The following is an 18,020-nucleotide window of genomic DNA, read 5'->3' as shown; positions in this document are numbered from 1 at the left end:
ACAGTGTAAAGACCTCATCTTCATTTTGTGGATTATTTAAAACTGTGCACTTCATCAGATGAGGCGTTGAAAGCAAAACTGGAGGTGGTGAAAACTTTCTCAAATCCTATAAAAATGAAACTTGGTCTTGATAAATGTGCAAAAGTAACATTTAAAGCAGGAAAGATGCAGCATAAAGAAAATATCAATCTAGAACAGGATGTGATATAAAGGAACTTGAGCAGGAGTGAGTGAATGAATATTTGGGAATTGGTGAAGGATCGCCATTAAAACATGACCAAATGTGAACAAAACTCAGTTTCCCAAGGCATATTTTAGAAGACTAAAATTTCTACTGAAAACAGCCCTGACATCTGAGAACAAAGTCCAAGCTAGAAACAAATTGTCTCTTCCTGTTCTTATTTACAGTTTTGAGGTGACTGACTGGCCCAAAAAGGTATCTGATAAGTTTGACAGGAAAGGAAGAAAAATGCTTCATACTTATCAAATAATATATAAAAATCAGTTTATACCAAGACTATATATCCCATGTTCTGACGGAGGTGTGGGTCTCCTCGAAACTGATTACATGTATAGATCTTCAATCATAGGACTGCATACATATTTGATGATCTAATCAGTGCCAAATACATTGAAAGTACTGAAACATGAAGAGAATATGTCTAAGATGGCGTTCTTGCTTAGTTTAGCAGAAGCATGTCAATGCCAAGAAGTAATGGAAACCAAACCAGAAATAGACAAAAAAACAGGCAGCAACTGAAAGTGCCAAAAAAACAAAAGAACGAATATAAGGAGAAGGATCAGATGAGAAGGCAAGAAGTGTGGAAAATGCATAAATACAGTTGCAAGCACAAAAAACTCCTGGGAACAACCACATGTTGATCAGGATCTGATGCAGGAATGGCTAAGGACTCATGAATTTAACCAAAAGATGAAAGGTTAATATTTGTGACCCAGGATACTGGACTACATACATGTTTGTTTACAAAGGCCATTGAGCATGTGGGAGAAACTAACAAATGCATGTTCTGTAAAACAGACCTGGAAACAGTCACACATCTTGTTGCTGGTTATAGTACACTAATGACAGAGGGCCCTTATACTGAAAGGCATAATAATGTGGCAAGACTTTTGCATCAACAATTGTACAAACATTGCAATATTGAAGTAGCTGAGAAATATGAGACACAAAGTGTTACAAAGAAAGATGTTTATATCACATGGGATCACCCATTATCAGCAGTTCAAAAAATAATGCAAGAAAACCAGAGATAGTAGTCCATGAAAAGAAGACAAAAGTATCCTTGATCATTGAAACTGCTACACCCAGTGAATACAGTGTCTTATACTGCATATCATTGCTGGAGCCTTCCTGTGCTCTGACAGAGTGCTCTTCAAACTATCTGGAGCTATACAGAGCTGAGTATATTTTTCTGGCACTTCAGAGTTGTGTACTGGCAATTGTTGTTTGACTAATTTTATATCATTGCTGGCTGACTTCAGAGTTGTGCACTGTTATTTTTGCTTCACTGTATAGTTTTTCAGATCTCTGCTGAAGATGCTGGTTTTCCATACCTACCCTCCCTATTTCTGTGTTGATGTTTAAATTTGGAGGCTTTTGCAGTTGCCTGCCCCCACCGTAGACTCCTTCTGCACTTGTTTTTAGTAATTTTTTATTTAATTGCATTTTTTAAACTGTTTGGTCTAACATTGCTACATACTCAGGTGTGCTAGCTTACACTGTATTTGAATTGTTTTGACTGCTGTTTTAGCTACCTTTCTGTATATGTATATATATATATATATATATATATATATATATATATATTAAAAAAAAAAACTTTCCTGTAACTAGTGTAGTCCAGATTCAGATTGACTGTATCCAGGACTGTATGTAAGCTTCTGAGCCCCCCCCCCCCCCCACCAAGCTTTCTGTGCTGGAGGGAAGCCTTCTAGCTTATCAGTGGGAGTAGTAAGCACTAGGTAACCTATCTACCACATAAGGAGTGGTTCTGGCTCAGAAATTGTAGTTATTGGCCGTTTTCCATCTCTCTCAACTTTCTGATTTAAAAGCCCACATTTGCACTTGTTTCCCCCCTTTCCTGTAACTAGTTTAGTCCAGATACAGATTCTTACTGTTTGCACTTGAATTTGCTTATTTGTGATCAGCACTTGTCCAGAACTTGTAAGCACTAAATAACCTACTAATTACTACAGCACTCAACCTTCCTCATTGCCTAGAAGAAAACAGTTTTGGTACTTACTTTCCTCACTTGCTTAGAGAAAAACAGCTCTTGTACTCACTTTCCTCACTTATCTAGAGGAAAATATTTTTTTATTCAGGCATGTCCAAGGGTCAGCTCCCAGTGTTCTCTCCTGTCTATCTGATGAATCTGGGCATCTTGAGGCAATGTAGAAATTGACTCATGTACACAGACAACCCTCTCCTCCTACCACCCAACACTACAACTTGTGAGAGATGCACTTATCTAGCCAAACTGGAGGTAAAGCTCTCTCCAATCAAGACTGAACTTGAAAGTCAAGAGGAGAAGGTAAACACTTAAACCACACCACACATCACATAGTCTCACTAAATCTACACCACCAAAATCCACACATAGAAACACAAAAACATTTGCGGAGGCTCTCAATAATAATCTGCTCAAGCAACAGAGACCTCCAAAGCAGAAATGCAAGCAACCTCCACCCCCCCCCAACATAACCCAAATGACACATAGCCCGCAGACTCAGTGTGCCACTCAACCACAGCCAATAAGGCAAAACAACTTACCCAACACACTAGTCATAGGTGACTCTATAGTCAGGCACACTGATGTCCCACTCACCAGACTAAACAAGGAGAAGGTTACTGTCAGCTGCCTGTTGGGTGCCTGGATCTGCCACATAATCCACGCACTCAGGTCACTCCACAACAAGTACAAATATGACTCTGTCATTGTCCATGTTGGTGTGAATGCCCTGAGATGTACCTCCCTGTACTACATGAAAAGAGACATGGAAGAGCTCTCCGATCTTGTAGCCCAGGCAGGTATGACCCTAGCCCTGAGTAGCATTCTACCATCACCCAGAATGATGCCGCAGTACAAGGACAAAATGATTGACTTCAACAATTGGCTAAGCTTCTGGTGCCATTCTAAAGGGATCCAGTATCTGTCTGCCTGGGATGACATGGTCGACAGACCATGATGCTTTGCCAGAGATGGCCTGCGCCTGTCACCCCTGGGATTCCAGATACTGGCTAAGGTTCTTGCTGCCCCTATAGTGCCTTTTTTAGGCAAGGTTCAAATGACAAATTCACCACTGTAACAGGAACAGGAAAGCAAAAACTGAGGGTGATGCTACTTGATGCTAGAAGTCTAAATCTCAAAATGCACTCACTCGAGGCACTCCTTAAAATGGAGAACATCGATATCTGTGCAGTGACTGAGACCTGGTTCAAGGCTCCAGAGAGCATCCCTGCACTACCAGGCTATAACTCATACCAAACTTTTCGGCCATGTAACCTGGACTGGAACACCAAAGGCGGAGGTGTGTCCATATTCATTAAGGATATCCACACCTCCAGGCTAGTTGCTCAGCATAATGCAGCCAAGGTTATCCAAGTGCAACTAACTCTGGGCAAAACTGCAATCCAAATTGTAGCTTGCTACAAATCACCCACCATGCCACAGGATTCCCACTCCTCTTTTCTTGATGTACTGGGAAATATTACGGTTCAACCAAACACCCTAATAATGGGCGATTTCAACTACCCCACCATTAACTGGGAAAACTACTCATGTACCACCTCCTTCGCTCAACGCTTTCTGAAATTCATAAACTTCAATGCCCTGGATCAACTTATCCAAACCCCCACCAGGGGCAACAATATCCTAGATCCAGTCATTACCAACATGAGTGACCAGTGTTCCACACCTGAAGTCAACGCCTCATTGGTCCGATCTGACCATAAGCTAATTACCCTAGATATCCACATCCTGCCCCCACTCCCCATTAAGGAAACCATGGTAAAAAATTTCTCCAAAGCCAACTTCATGCTTCTTAAGACAGAAGTGGTGAACTTCATGACACCCATGCAGATGGACAATACAGTTACGACTACTGAATCTTACACAATTGCATTTTATAAGCACTTACATGAGTGCAGGGATCATGCTATCCCAAACAGAACCAAGATGCTATCTTCCAAAAAAAGGAAGTCAATCTGGTGGTCCCCTGCCATAAAAAAACTGTACAACAGAAGGAAGAAACTGTTGCAAAAGAAAGTAAAATCCCACGAGTGGAGGAGCTCCCTGGTCAACCTCATTAAGAAGCTGCAATCCCTGATAAAATCCTCCAAAGCTAGTTAAGAAAACAAAATCACCACTGATTCTAAAGACAACCACAAAGCATTCTATAGCTATGTCAATAATCTCAATGGCAACACTCAGATCTGCTCTGAGTTACAGCACAATGGCACTAAATATACAGACCCAACTGATATTGCCAACATCCTGGCAGACAGGATCATTGCTAACTTTACCCCACTCTCACCCCCTAAAGAGCCCATCTCTATACCGGAAGAATGCAAAGTTCCTGTAATCATGGCTGCACAGGTAAAAAACACACTCTCCAAAGCCAAGAACACAGCATCCATGGGACCAGACAACATCCCAGGCTGCATTCTGCATGAACTACAGAATGAACTGGCATCCCACCTAAGTACCATGTTCAATCATAGCCTCACCTCAGGCTTTGTGCCTGCTGAATGGTGCACAGCAATGGTTATTCCACTCCACAAGGGGGGAGCCACCACGGACCCCCGGGAACTACCACCCCATTAGCCTGACGAGCCTGGTCTGCAAGGCCATGGAATGTATCATCATGGACCTTATAAACAAAGACATTGGTAATCTCCAAACTCTGGATACCACCCAGTTCGGGTTTGTAAAAGGCAGATCATGTCTCCTAAACCTGATAGACTTCTTTGAAGCAGTCACCAAAGCCGCAGACAAGGGTAAGGTGGTTCACACAGCCTATTTAGATCTCGCCAAGGCTTTCAACACCATCCCTCACTCTGGAATTATAGATAAACTCACTAAACTAGGTATAAATCCCTATGTCACAAGATGGGTTGCCAACTGGCTCACTGACAGAACCCACACTATGAAAGTAGCAGACTCCAAATCCGACTTCAGATCAGTGGCAAGTGGACTACCACAGGGTTCAGTCCTGGCTCCTCTCCTGTTTGGTATCTACTTATCTGAAGTACAGGCTAACACAGAAGGTCTTTGACTAATGAAGTTCGCAAATGACTGCAAACTAGGAGCCATAATCAAAACTCCTAACAATGTGGACATCCTACAAAAGCGCCTCACTAAGACAGATGCCTGGTGTTAAAGCCATGGCCTCAAGCTTAATGCCAAAAAGTGCATTGTCATCCCCTTTGGTAAAAACTCTGTACCCATGAACTACAACATAGGCGGCAGTATACTTAACACTGAAAGTGTGATAAAAGACCTTGGGACACAGGTGGACAGTAGTCTCTCCTTTGATAATCACATCGCCACAGTAGTCAGGAAGTCAGGAAATCCTTCTACATGGCACACCTCATCACAAAAGTTTTCTCATCTAGAAAAAAAGAGGTCATTGTTCCCCTCTACTCATCGCTCATTAGATCCATTATAGAGTACAACACCCCTTTTGGTATGTACCTTACAATACATCTACAACAACTGGAAAGGCTGCAGAAATACCTCACAAAGAGGATTACTGGCCTCAAACAAATGCCCTACGCAGACCTTCTCAAAAAACTTCAGCTTTACTCCGTCGCATATCGCCTACTCAGTGGTGATCTCTGCCTAACATACAAAGTTATGTCAAACCCAGAGCTGTTGGACATATTCCACTTAAAGAAATCCCAATCCCTCCAAGCTACATGCTCTAGGGACCTAAACCTTGTCACCACAATAAACAGAACATGCAGGAGGGATAGATTCCTCTCCCAGAGACTTCCCATACTCTGGAATAAACTACCTATCTATATCATCCTCATTAGCACTCTTCAAGAAAAAGCTTGATGATTTGATCGGAAATAGGAAATTCACCCTAGGGATTACCTCTGTGGCTCTGCTGAACAGTGGCACAGGAAAATAATTTTCTTGGGTGGCAAAAGCCAGGGTACCTTTTTGGCTGGACTTGTATCTCCGCCCACTGGTAACTACCATATCTCCCTTTCCTTCTTATCTCCCCTCCCTCCTACACCTAAGCTTATACTCTGGCTCTTTCCACCAAGTTTCTTTGACTTATACTATAGTCATAGCCCAACCTTTACTTTGAGAGTTCCTTTTATCCCCTCCTCAACATGTCTTCTAAAACTAACAAAACTCCATCCATGACCTCTATAATAAAACAAAACCCAGCTAAGCTAGTACCCCTGCTTATTTCTTCTCTAGTACTCACACTACCCTATCTCCTGACCTCTTATGAAATAAAATATAATTATCACTTTAAAACTTCTTCCAAACAAACTGCCTCAGATTTAATAACCCTAAATTTCACACATTCAAACATTACATCTACCTCTTGCTACCTCTTAGCCAAATATCATAGACTATCCCATATTAAATCAAATAATCTAATGTTAAGGAAACTAAAATATTTATTGTTCTTTACCAGTAAACCACACTTAGAATACAACCCCTCTACCCTGGTAGATGGTGATATACATCCTAACCCAGGACCCTCTGTTATTTCCTCTGAAGCCCAGACCTATTATTTCAAACTCATCCCTTCCATTACCAACCCCTAATGCAAATACCTTACTCATAGGACACCTTAATATCAGAAGTGTTAACAACAAAGTTACCCATCTCCACTCTCTTCTTGAATATTACTCTTTTGACATCCTATGTTTAACTGAAACCTGGTTAAAACCCCTCACTAAAGATACAGAAATCATTCCCCCAGGTTACAACAGTCTGAGATTGGACCGCAATACCCGCAAAGGTGGGGGAGTAAAACTCCTATTTAAGACTGAACTAAATATATCCTTAGTACCCTATGCTCCCCTGGAGAACACCAAGACTGAACTCCTTATATCAAAGCTGCAACTGAACCCAAATAAAGCCATCTATATTATCTGTATCTATCTACCACCTGGAAATAACTCCATAATAATAGAAAATATCCTTAGCTGGGCTTCATCCACCTACCCACAAGAAACTGTAATACTTGGAGACTTCAACCTTGATTGGTCCTCAGTTAATACTAATAACCCAGTCTCTCATATTAATCTCCATGGCTTTACTCAGACAATAAACACCTCCACTAGGATTAATAAACCTAACAACAAAGAAAGTATACTAGATTGGATTCTTGTTAATAAACCACAACTACAATATCAAACCGGCACTTTGCCGGATGACATTAGCGATCACAACTTAACCTATACCATAAGAAAGAAGAATGTCACTACTAATGTCCCTACCATCAGAACTTCACGTAGTAATAAATATTTTAACCCTATCCTATTTAACACTGAACTAAATGCCTGTAACTGGAAACCTCTAAAAACTCTTCCTCTTGAAGAAGCTGTTCAATATTTTAACACCACATTTTTAACAATCCTAGACAATCATGCACCAAAACGAACTATCAGAGTCAAAACTAAACCAGCCCCCTGGCTATCTAAGGAAACAAGACAAAAAATGTTACTCAGAAACAAATCCTGGATAAAATGGAGAACTAGTAAATCTCCCTCAGATCAACAGACCTTCAGACACTTAAGAAACAGTACCAAAAAAGCTATTCTTTCTGACAAAAAAAAACTACTATAGTAACCTCCAGCAAGTGAATCACAATAATCCCCAAAAATTCTGGTCAACCTTGAATAGACTTCTTCACCCCGGACAGACTACCACTCCCTCTCCCTCTGGGTCTGAAAAGAATTCTTCCCATGAAACTGCCAATGCTTTCAACTCCTTCTTTACTGATACTATCAATTCACTGGCCTCTCACCTTTCCATTGACAATTCTAGCATCCCTGATCTTGCATCTTCTAATCAACCAACCTTTATAATACAACCCATCTCCACCACCTTCATCCAAAAATGCATCCAAAAACTTAAACCATGTACCCCATCGGCTGACCAACTTCCATCTGAATTCCTCCAAAAAGCAGCTAAGGAAGTAGCCTATCCCAAATCTGTCCTTATTAACAGAACTATTAATGAAGGAACCATACCTGACATCTGGAAAATCTCGCACATTATACCCTTACATAAAGGAGGAACTCCAATGAATACTCTAATTACAGGCCTATAGCCCTCCTGTCTCCCCTAGCAAAAATCATGGAAAAATGTGTTCACTACCAACTAATGAATCATTTAACTAAAAATAACATTCTAACTCCCTGTCAACACGGCTTTAGGCCTTTTCATAGTACTACCACTGCTCTCCTTTCCTTTACTGACTTTATAAACAAAAACCGCAATAATAATATTCTATCTTCAGCACTCTTTATTGACCTGTCCAAAGCCTTTGATATGGTCAACCACCCCCTCCTCTTAAAAATCCTGGAATCTCTTGCTTTAGAACCAAAGGCTATCCAATGGTTTACTTCCTATCTCACTAACAGGAAACAGGCAGTCCTCTGGGATAACAAACTCTCCTCTCTTCTCCCAATTTCTCTTGGTGTCCCACAAGGCTCTATTCTTGGACCTCTCCTATTCTCCCTTTTTATAAATGACCTACAAGTAGCTATTCCCCAAGCTACATGCATACAATATGCTGATGACTCCACACTTATTTGCTCAGCTAAAACCATTCCAGAGCTTCAAACTATTACTCAAAATGTATTCCACACAGTTGAAGCATGGTTTTTAAAATGCTGCCTACTTTTAAATGCTAAAAAAATGAAACTCCTCCTCTTTAAACCTACTACTAGGTCCCCCACATTAGACTTCTCTATCTTATCTATTAATGGCACCCTCATATCAGCCGACTCTACTACCAAACTGCTAGGTGTCATGATTGACAACAACCTTACCTATGATTGTCACATCAATAATACCATTAAAACTGTAAACAGAAAATTGGGCTCCCTTTACAGAATTAAAACATTCTTAACCTCAACAGCCAAAGTTACTGTTGCCCACTCTCACCTTATTTCAACTCTTCTCTATGCCTCACCAATTTACACTAACCTGAAGAAAAACAATCTCTCTAAACTGGCTAACACATATAATAGTATTGCTAGATTTGTGACTGGTAATCAATTCAGAACTTACCACTGTCTGAACCTACAGCAACTTCACTGGCTGGAATTAGAAAATATGTTGCTTCTTTCCCAACTTTCCTTTGTCCAAAGAGCTTTCTATCAACCTAATAACACACCTGCACTTTCCAAACTTTTTACCCCTTACTCTAACCTGAATTCACTTCGCTCCTCTAGCAAACTCCTAGTAACTTTAACTAAATCCAACAACCTTGCTGGTGACTCCCTTTTCTCCAACGCCATGGGTAAACACTGGAATCAACTTCCTATTGAACTTACTTCGATTCCAACTCCTGTTCTGTTCAAACAAAAACTTAGAATTTACCTTAAAAATCACTGGTTATGTCCTTGCTTTAACCCCGACTAAAACTCTAACTCCCACAAATTTCCTCTACTCTTCCCTCTCCCTCTCCTTTTACCTTCTTTTTACGTCTAAGTTATACTACCGTCACTTTATAAGAGTTACCTCTCTAATATCCTTCTCCTCCTTCGGGTTCATTTCTTATTACTGACAGTTTATAAATTTAACTGATCTACTCACTCTTTTCTTTTTGAATATCTTTTCTTTTTTACTTTCTTTTTACATCCTAAATATTAAATAATGTGAAATAAGTTTCCACTTTTATTTCGAGAATGTTGAATCCTATGATGTTATACTGTATATTTGTCTATTCCCACCTCATTTTATTTCTGCTCATTTTTTGCATACTATGTAACTGTTTTTATCTCTATGTGGAGCTTTTCTCCCCGGGCCTCTACTGAAAATGGAAATATATCCAGTTAGACTAGCCCGGTTAACAAATGTAAAATAAATAAATAAAATAGGCCCCAGGGCCGATAGCCTAGTACCTACCTATGAACCTATTATGTACAAAGAGAGACAAAGTCATAAAATATCAGGTTTTGCTGGTAGAAATCAGTGCAATGTGCAAGAAGGATACCCAGACAGTTCCAGTAGTACTAGTAGCTATGGGTCTCATAATAAAAACAAACAAACAAAAAAAAAATGTGCAGTCTTATTTACATAGGCTACCACTACTTGCAACTCCATATGAATTGCAGAAGTCAGTCCTGGGAATGTTGTGTGTACTGTGTATAGCACTTTTTGTTAACATTAAAGATTGAAACAATACTAAATTCATGAACTTTAATCATACTTTGAGTTAGGAAATGGGGTCCATTCCCATGATGGTATTAGAAACCCAAAAGAGAAATTTAAGTGTGTCATTGTAAGATAGAAGTTAAACATACAGAAACTAAAGTTATGGAATATCTGTAAAGTGAAGAGTTTAGTATGGAGACACCATCACAGGCTGTGTTGTATCATGGTAGGACAGTGGGTCCCTAGACTCAGGAGCAGCAGGTGGGGGCAGGAAGCATCTGAAGATTTGCCACATGGTAATGTTCTGGAGTTTACTGTTGGAGACTGATACAAAAGGACAGCTAAAACTGCTCAACAAGGGCAACAGTGGTAAATCTGCTGCAGGTAATGTTGTGGATTGATAGGCTAATAGGCTAATGGGTCCTCATATGAATGACCTACAGATGAAGCAGGGTCATCTGGAGAGGATGCATCACTGGAAGATGTTTTGGAACTTTTTGTAGAATACTCGCAGGAAAAAGGGAGTAAAGAACATGCTGCCAATCCAGAAGAAAATGATGTAAGGGAAGACCTAGTTGTTTATGAGATACCTATTAAGATAGATGAAAGAACTGGATTACAGAAAGTAAATAAGACCCAAAAATGTTAGAAGACTGGTAAAACAGATGAACACCATAATCAGGACTATTAAGAGAAATTCATAGGATGTTCCAAAAATAAACAGAATGTACTACTTTATATGTCAACTAATAGTAGAAATTCATGTGGTGTAACAGAAATATGATGTATTACTGTGAGTCTAAACCAATAAAACATAAAAGGTTACCACAAAAATGTAGAGTAACAAAAGAAAGGAGGGGAACAAGTAAAATGCTGCCATGAAATTACTGAACAGAGAAAACTATAAAGCTGTTAGGAGAAGTATTACTGTTAGAAGAATACAGAAAAGGGACCAGACCATCAAAACTACTTAGAAAGACATGGCAAAAGCAATGCAGAGTATCAAAACAGACAAAATTATCATGGACTACTTCCTATAATAAACTAAAAATATCAACACATGCAGAAAAAATTGGGAGATTTTTAGATAAAGATGAAGTACAAAGTAAACAATTCATTAATGATCCAAAAAGGCGTTATACAGAATTGGCAAACAAAGCAAAAGGAATAGACACACCACCAAAGCAATTGCAGTAGGTACATTTTGTAAAAATATTTATGAAGACGCTGTTGAACATGAATATAATGGGTGGAAGAATTAAGAGATTGTAAATAGCTGTAATGTATACAATATTAAATAGGATAAAATAACAATTCTAGAAATTGAGACCAAATTATGAAAAGCTCTTAAATAGAAAACCCTGGCCCAGATGCAGTACCCATCTTTGGGTTAAAGATATTAACATCTCTACACAAAAATTCAGCCTTGATTATTCAAGATGTGCATACAAGTAATTCACAGACACCAACCTGGTTAACAGTAGTAAAAATTATACCTCTTAAGGGTGAACCTGCAGCCCATCCTAAAAACTGTATACCAATAGCTTGCCTTCTAACAACATACAAATTATATACTGGATTTGACGCAGACAGAGAATATGATCATTTGGATTAAAAAAAATCTATTATGGCAATAAAATAAAGAAATAATAAAGTCATATGGAACAAAGGATAATCTGTTGCTAAATAAAGCCATAATAAAAAATTATAAAAAATGGGGGGAAATTTAAGTATGGCATGGATAGATTATAGAAAAGCAACTGACAGTATCCCACATTCATGGTAATGGAATGCTTACAGATGTATAAGATACCACCTACATTAACCAGGTACATTGCAGTGATCATGAAGTAGTGGAAAACCACTTTGCAGTTAATCCATGACAAAAGTCAAATTATTATCACAGGAATAAAAATTAAAAGAAGATACTCCAGGGTAATACATTGTCATTACTTTTCTTTTGTTCTTAACATATTAACCTTTTTTACTTAATAAATCAGGCTATGGTTATAGTTTGGCTCATGAAAACAAGCCTTGTTTAAAAATTTTTTGTGCTTTTTGTGAATGACTTACATTTGTATAGGTCATCGGATGAGGATTTAAAAACACCACTACAGATGGTTAATGTCCTAAGAATGACAATTGGTCTTGCTTAAGTGTGCAAAGATAACATTTTAAAAAATGAAAGCTGCATCATCAAGAAAATATCAATCTGGGACAAGAGTGTGATATAACTTGAGTAGGGGAGGGTGTTGAGTCATTTGGATTAGATGGAGGTTCTGCAATGAATCCTGAACAAATGAGAATAAAGCTCAGTAAGGAATACTTCAACAAACTAAAATTAAATGAAATCTACAAATAAAGTTCAAGCTATAAATCAATTTGCTCTTCTTGATCAAAGTTATAGCTTTGGGATGATTGATTGGCTCCAAAATATTGTATCATTTGAGCACAAAAACAAGAAAAATGCTTCATGTTTATCAAATGATACATAATAATCAGTGTATACCAATATGATATATTCCTTGTTCTGAAGGAGGTATTGGCCTCTCAAAATTGATGGGATATATAGATCTGTAGTCATGGGATTACATGCATATCTGTTGACATCATCAGATCCAAACATATTGAAAGTTTTATAACATGAGGAAAAGTCCATGATGGCATCTTTGCAGAAGCATTTCAGAATCAAGGGGAAATGTAAATCAAACTAGATGTAGACAGAAATCAGACAGCAATTGAACATACCAAAAACATAAGAAATATAAAAGGAAAAGGACCAGATAAGAAGGAAAAATTGGAAAATCCACAAATGTAGTGGTGAGAACAAAGATCTCCTGGAACAACCTCATGTTGACCAAGATTTGGCAAAGGAATGGTTAAGGAGAAGTGAATTGAAATCAGAACATGAATGATTAATAATGTTGGGCCAGGAGAGTAGATTGAGTATACATTGGTTTACAAAGTCCATTGAAAACATTGGACAAGCAGGCAAATGCAGGTTCTGTAAAACAAAACAAAAAAGCCAAAAGAGACATTGATCATTGAACTGCTATGCCTTGTGATTATAGTTTCTTACATAGAAAGAGATAAAAAGTCATTAGATACCAGGGTTTACAAGTAGAAATGACAGCAATGTAGAAGAAAGAAATCTGGACAATTCCTGTAGTACTAGGAGTGATAGCACTAATAAAAAATAGTCAACAATCATATGTAAAAATGCCACTAATACTTGTAATTCCATATTAACCATAGAATGAGGCAATTATGAAACAATACAGATTTCATGGACTTTAAGTGTGCTCTGACTTAAGGACAAGCAAATTAAACTGAGTCATAATGGTGAGATGGAATTGAGGTCCTATTGAAGAAGCGGACACATCAAGAAAAGGAGAACAGGGTTGGTGGAACTGAATTCATCCTCAAGAATTGGCAAGTACCTTTACACATGGACTTTGTTTTAATAAAACTGCACCATGATAATGCTGATACTGATATAGACTCTATTTTATATATCATGGAGAAAGACAGGTTACAAAAAAGCTACACAGGTCAGTGGATGAAAAGTGCCACTTTTGTCATAAGTATTGGTACCAAGACTGGAAAAAAGACTGTGTAGAATCCTCCAAAAACAGAAGCATTCCTACCATGGTGCTAGGCCATGCTGTGAACACCCAACTTGTGGCAGAAGTAAGAAACAGTCAAAAAAGCTGATAGGCCAGGAGGAATAGAGAGAATAAAGTGGAGTCTTAGGATAAAGAAATTATGTATTGTTTCTGTTATGCAACAAACCCAGCAGTTATACACAGATAATGTAAAGCAAAAACAAGAAAGATATTGAAAGAAAAATATTTGTATCACAAAAACTGTTAAAAGTTACAAGTAAAAATTTAAGATCTTTATTAGAGAAGAACAGAACAAAACAATACCTAGATAAAGAAACATCAGACCATCTGGAAAAAGATAAAACTGAGAAAAAGAAAAAAAAAAGGCTATCCAAATTTGTGCAAAAGGACCATGGACTTGAGAAAGTAATTGAGATCTAATATAGTGTAAGATTATATATATATGTATGTATATGTGTGTGTGTATATATATATATATATATATATATATATATATATATATATATATATAAATATATATATATAAAGGAAATCTGAACTAGCAAGTACTGCAACTGCAGCTTCAAAATTTCCAGTAAAAGAGAATAAAAAAACAAAAGTGGATTTTATCGAGAATGAAAACGCTTAGCGATGTGGCAAAGTAACAAATAGGAATTGAACTGTTAAACCAGGTTTGTTTTGTTTGGATACTTTCATGCAGGCAATATCCAAAAATGATGCATTAATAAAATCTTCAGAGAATGTTACAACAAAGTAGGACCCATTTAGAAAAGGTATAATGTAAAGCATTTTTTTTAAACCTTCTGCAAGACACTTGGTTGCAAGATCAGTTGAGACTTCACAGCAGGGGAAGAGCAAGCAACCGCAAAGAGGACACTGTCAGACGAGAAGGAATAATATAAGGAAAGATCTGCTTGATTTAATAGAAATGGACAAACACATTAATATAGAAGAAAGAGAATGTACTTCCAGTAATATTGGACTGCCAGTCATCTCTTCCTCTTCCTCAGTAAGTTAAAAATAGATGGTTTCTTCCCTTTATTTTTTTATTTTATTTATTTATTTATTTTTATTTTACATGTGTTAAACGGGGGAAATCCAGCTGGACTGGGTCCATTTTCAGTGGATGCCCAGGGAGAAAAGCTCCAAAAGCATATGACAATAAACAAATTACAAATAGTACGTGAAAGCAGTAACATTTTCATGAGAATCACTTTTCCAGAATAGAGTGCAGTTAAGAGGATCAATAATTAATTGCTTTGAAAGATCTCGTCCAAGAATTTACATGATGGCCATGTCATAGTTAGCTAAGGTGGTTAATGGACGAAGCCAGTACAAAATAGATAAGGTGTAAGAAAATCTAAGCCTATGTTGAGAAAAAGGTTTGTTATGCTTAGAGAAGTCATGTTACAGGAGAAAGTGAGTTAAGCTATACATGGGCAGATCCAAGTTTCCAGTAGGTGTGATTTAAGTAGTGTTTTTAATTGAATAACATTTGTGGTAGAGGTAGCAGGAGTGGGGAGGTTTTTCCAGGCCTTAGCTATGATGTGAGAGTAGAGAGATTTACCCACAGTGCTATTAGCCCTTGTGGTACAGAGAAGATTTGTTGGTAGAGCGGAGGGGGCGAGTAGTAGAGGGTGAGCAGTTGTTGCAGGGCAGGTGTTTTTTTCAGGGCTGTTAAGGATGTTGAATGCAGTAGTTAGCTGTTCGTAGGTGAGTAATTGAGGTAATTCAACCCATTTAAGGTGTCTTAGTACTTGGCAGTGATGGGTTCTGAACGTAGAATTATTGGCAAATTTTGCAATTTTGTTGTAGCATCGCTCAATTTTGTCAAGATAATTTTTTCTAATATGGGTAAGTATTGGAGCAGCGTATGTGAGTGTAGAAAGAAGGTGAGTTTGGGCTAAAGTAATTCTTGCTTTATCAGTGAGTGCCGATAGAGAATACCCATTTTTTTGTGAACCTTTTGGATAGTTTGGGCCATTTCTTTGTGAACCTTTTGGATAGTTTGGGCTGTATGAACATCAAAGTAGAGATTTTTATCTATTTCAACCCCAAGGAGTTTAGTATGGATGGAGGAAGTGATTAGGGTGCCATTTCTGGATGAGATAGAGAAGGTTAGGGAAGTGGATTTGGTTTTGTTTGACTTGAATAAAAGTAATTTAGTCTTGTTAGGGTTGAGGATAAGTTGGATACCAGTGAGCCAGTTTTCAACAGCAGAGAAAGATTCTTGGGCCAGTTGCTGTAGGTTAGAGAGTGATGGGGCTGCACAGATGAGTGTTGAGTCATCAGCGTACTGCACAAGGGTGGCATGTTCTGTAGCAGCATACAGGTTGTTTGTGAATATGGAGAAGAGAAGAGGACCCAGGGTTGAGCCTTGTGGTACTCCTATGGAAGTGGGAAGTAGTGGAGATAATTTTTCTTGCCATTGGACAGACTGTTGTCTATCACTGAGGTAACTGTTAAAGCACAATATGGTAGGGGAAGTAAAAGATAGGGATGTGAGGGAGTCTATTAATTTTGGGTGTGATACTATGTCAAATACCTTGGACAAATCGAGGAAAGTAGCAGATACAAAGTTGTTATTGTTCCTATGTTGATTGATTTGATTTGTGAAAGAGAGAAGTGCAGTAGTTTTACTGTGACGTGGATGAAGGCCATATTGGGTGAGGGAGAGAAGACTACATGTGTTCAGACATTTCATGACTTGAAAATGAATACATTTTTCAAGGAGCTTAGATAATGGTGGAAGTATAGCTATTGGGCGGTAGTTGGAGTAGTCGTAGGAGTGACCACCTTTATGTAGGGGTATGATGTAGGATGTTTTCCATATTTGAGGGACATAGGCTTCCTGAATGGACTGGTTGCTGAGAATTGAAATTGGATAAGCCAGAGAGTTAGCTGCCATTTTTAGAAAGGTAGCAGGTAAACCATCTGCAGCTATAGTAGTAGGTTTCAGATTTAACAGGAGTTTTTTGATTTTAGTTGTTGGAACAGGTGAGAGATTGAAGAGGGGTATATTATTTGGGAACCTGGACACTTGTGCGAATTTAACTTTCACTGAAAGTCAAATTTGCGCTCACACATTCCCGAAATTGCTGTTCATCGAAGCAGCAATTTCGGGTATGTGTGAGTGGTGTGCCAGTCACACTGTAGTGCGAGTAAGGGAATATTCCTTTACTCCACTGTAGTGCGACCTTGGAGTGAGAATATTTAAGTAGGGGGGCGTGGGGGGCACAGCCCCCACATTGGGGGTTGCAGGGGGGTGAAGCTCCCCCTGCAAAAACATTTAATTAGTGGTTTTGTTTTTTTTTTTCACAGTTTAATGGAAGCACTTTTTCGAATAAAGCGCTTTCGTTAAACTGTGATCGGTATATATAGATTCAGGCAATTACTTTTTTGAGCAAGTGCCCTAGATCCATTATTTGGTATAGTGGTACTGCTACTTGGAGAGTTCACATTTGTAGTTGTAAGTGTGAGGTTATTTTTAAGTAAATGGGTGGACAAAGTCTGGATTGAGTTTATGAAATGATGGTTAAATTAGGAAGCAATGTCATACTTATTACTTTATGGGGGGGTGGGGGCAAGGGTAGTTGTTCTACTGGGTATTAAAAGGGAGTTGATAGAGTGCCAAAACTTTGGTGGGGGGTTGTGTATTTGCTTTGGAGATTTAAGAAGTAGTTTTGTTTGTCTAGTTTGGTCTGTTTTTTGGCTAGATTCCAAAGTTATTTATAGTTTTGCCTGGCATGGTTAGAGCCATCTTTTTTCCATGCCTTCCAGGCCTTATCTCTAGATTTAAGTCACGTTCTAGTATCCCTGTAAAGCCATGGTGCATAATTTGCTTTAGCTTTTATTTTCCTTATAGGAGCTACAGAGGTGATAATGTTGATAAATGTGTTGTTGAAATAGTCAACTGCATTGTCTAGGCCTAGGGTTTTTAGTGGTTTCCAATTACATTGTGTTAAGATATAATTTAAATCATTTTGGTTTACCTTGTGGACATCCCTGACCTGTC

The 18,020-nt window shown here is 38.3% G+C and overlaps 2 protein-coding genes across 2 annotated transcripts in view; both read right to left on the bottom strand.

Annotated features, from left to right (window-relative positions):
- Window positions 1-18,020, bottom strand: part of LOC122813875 (zinc finger protein 501-like) — an 838,273-nt gene that overhangs the window by 372,852 nt on the left and 447,401 nt on the right. The window lies entirely within an intron of this gene.
- Window positions 1-18,020, bottom strand: part of LOC122813874 (zinc finger protein 578-like) — an 890,730-nt gene that overhangs the window by 721,963 nt on the left and 150,747 nt on the right. The window lies entirely within an intron of this gene.

This window comes from Protopterus annectens, chromosome 10.part0 (assembly GCF_019279795.1).
Source record: "Protopterus annectens isolate FY-2018-M chromosome 10.part0, PAN1.0, whole genome shotgun sequence".
Taxonomy (NCBI): Eukaryota; Metazoa; Chordata; order Ceratodontiformes; family Protopteridae; genus Protopterus; species Protopterus annectens.
The sequence above is the reverse complement of the archived record's forward strand: the minus strand, read 5'-3'. Positions and strand labels throughout refer to the sequence as shown.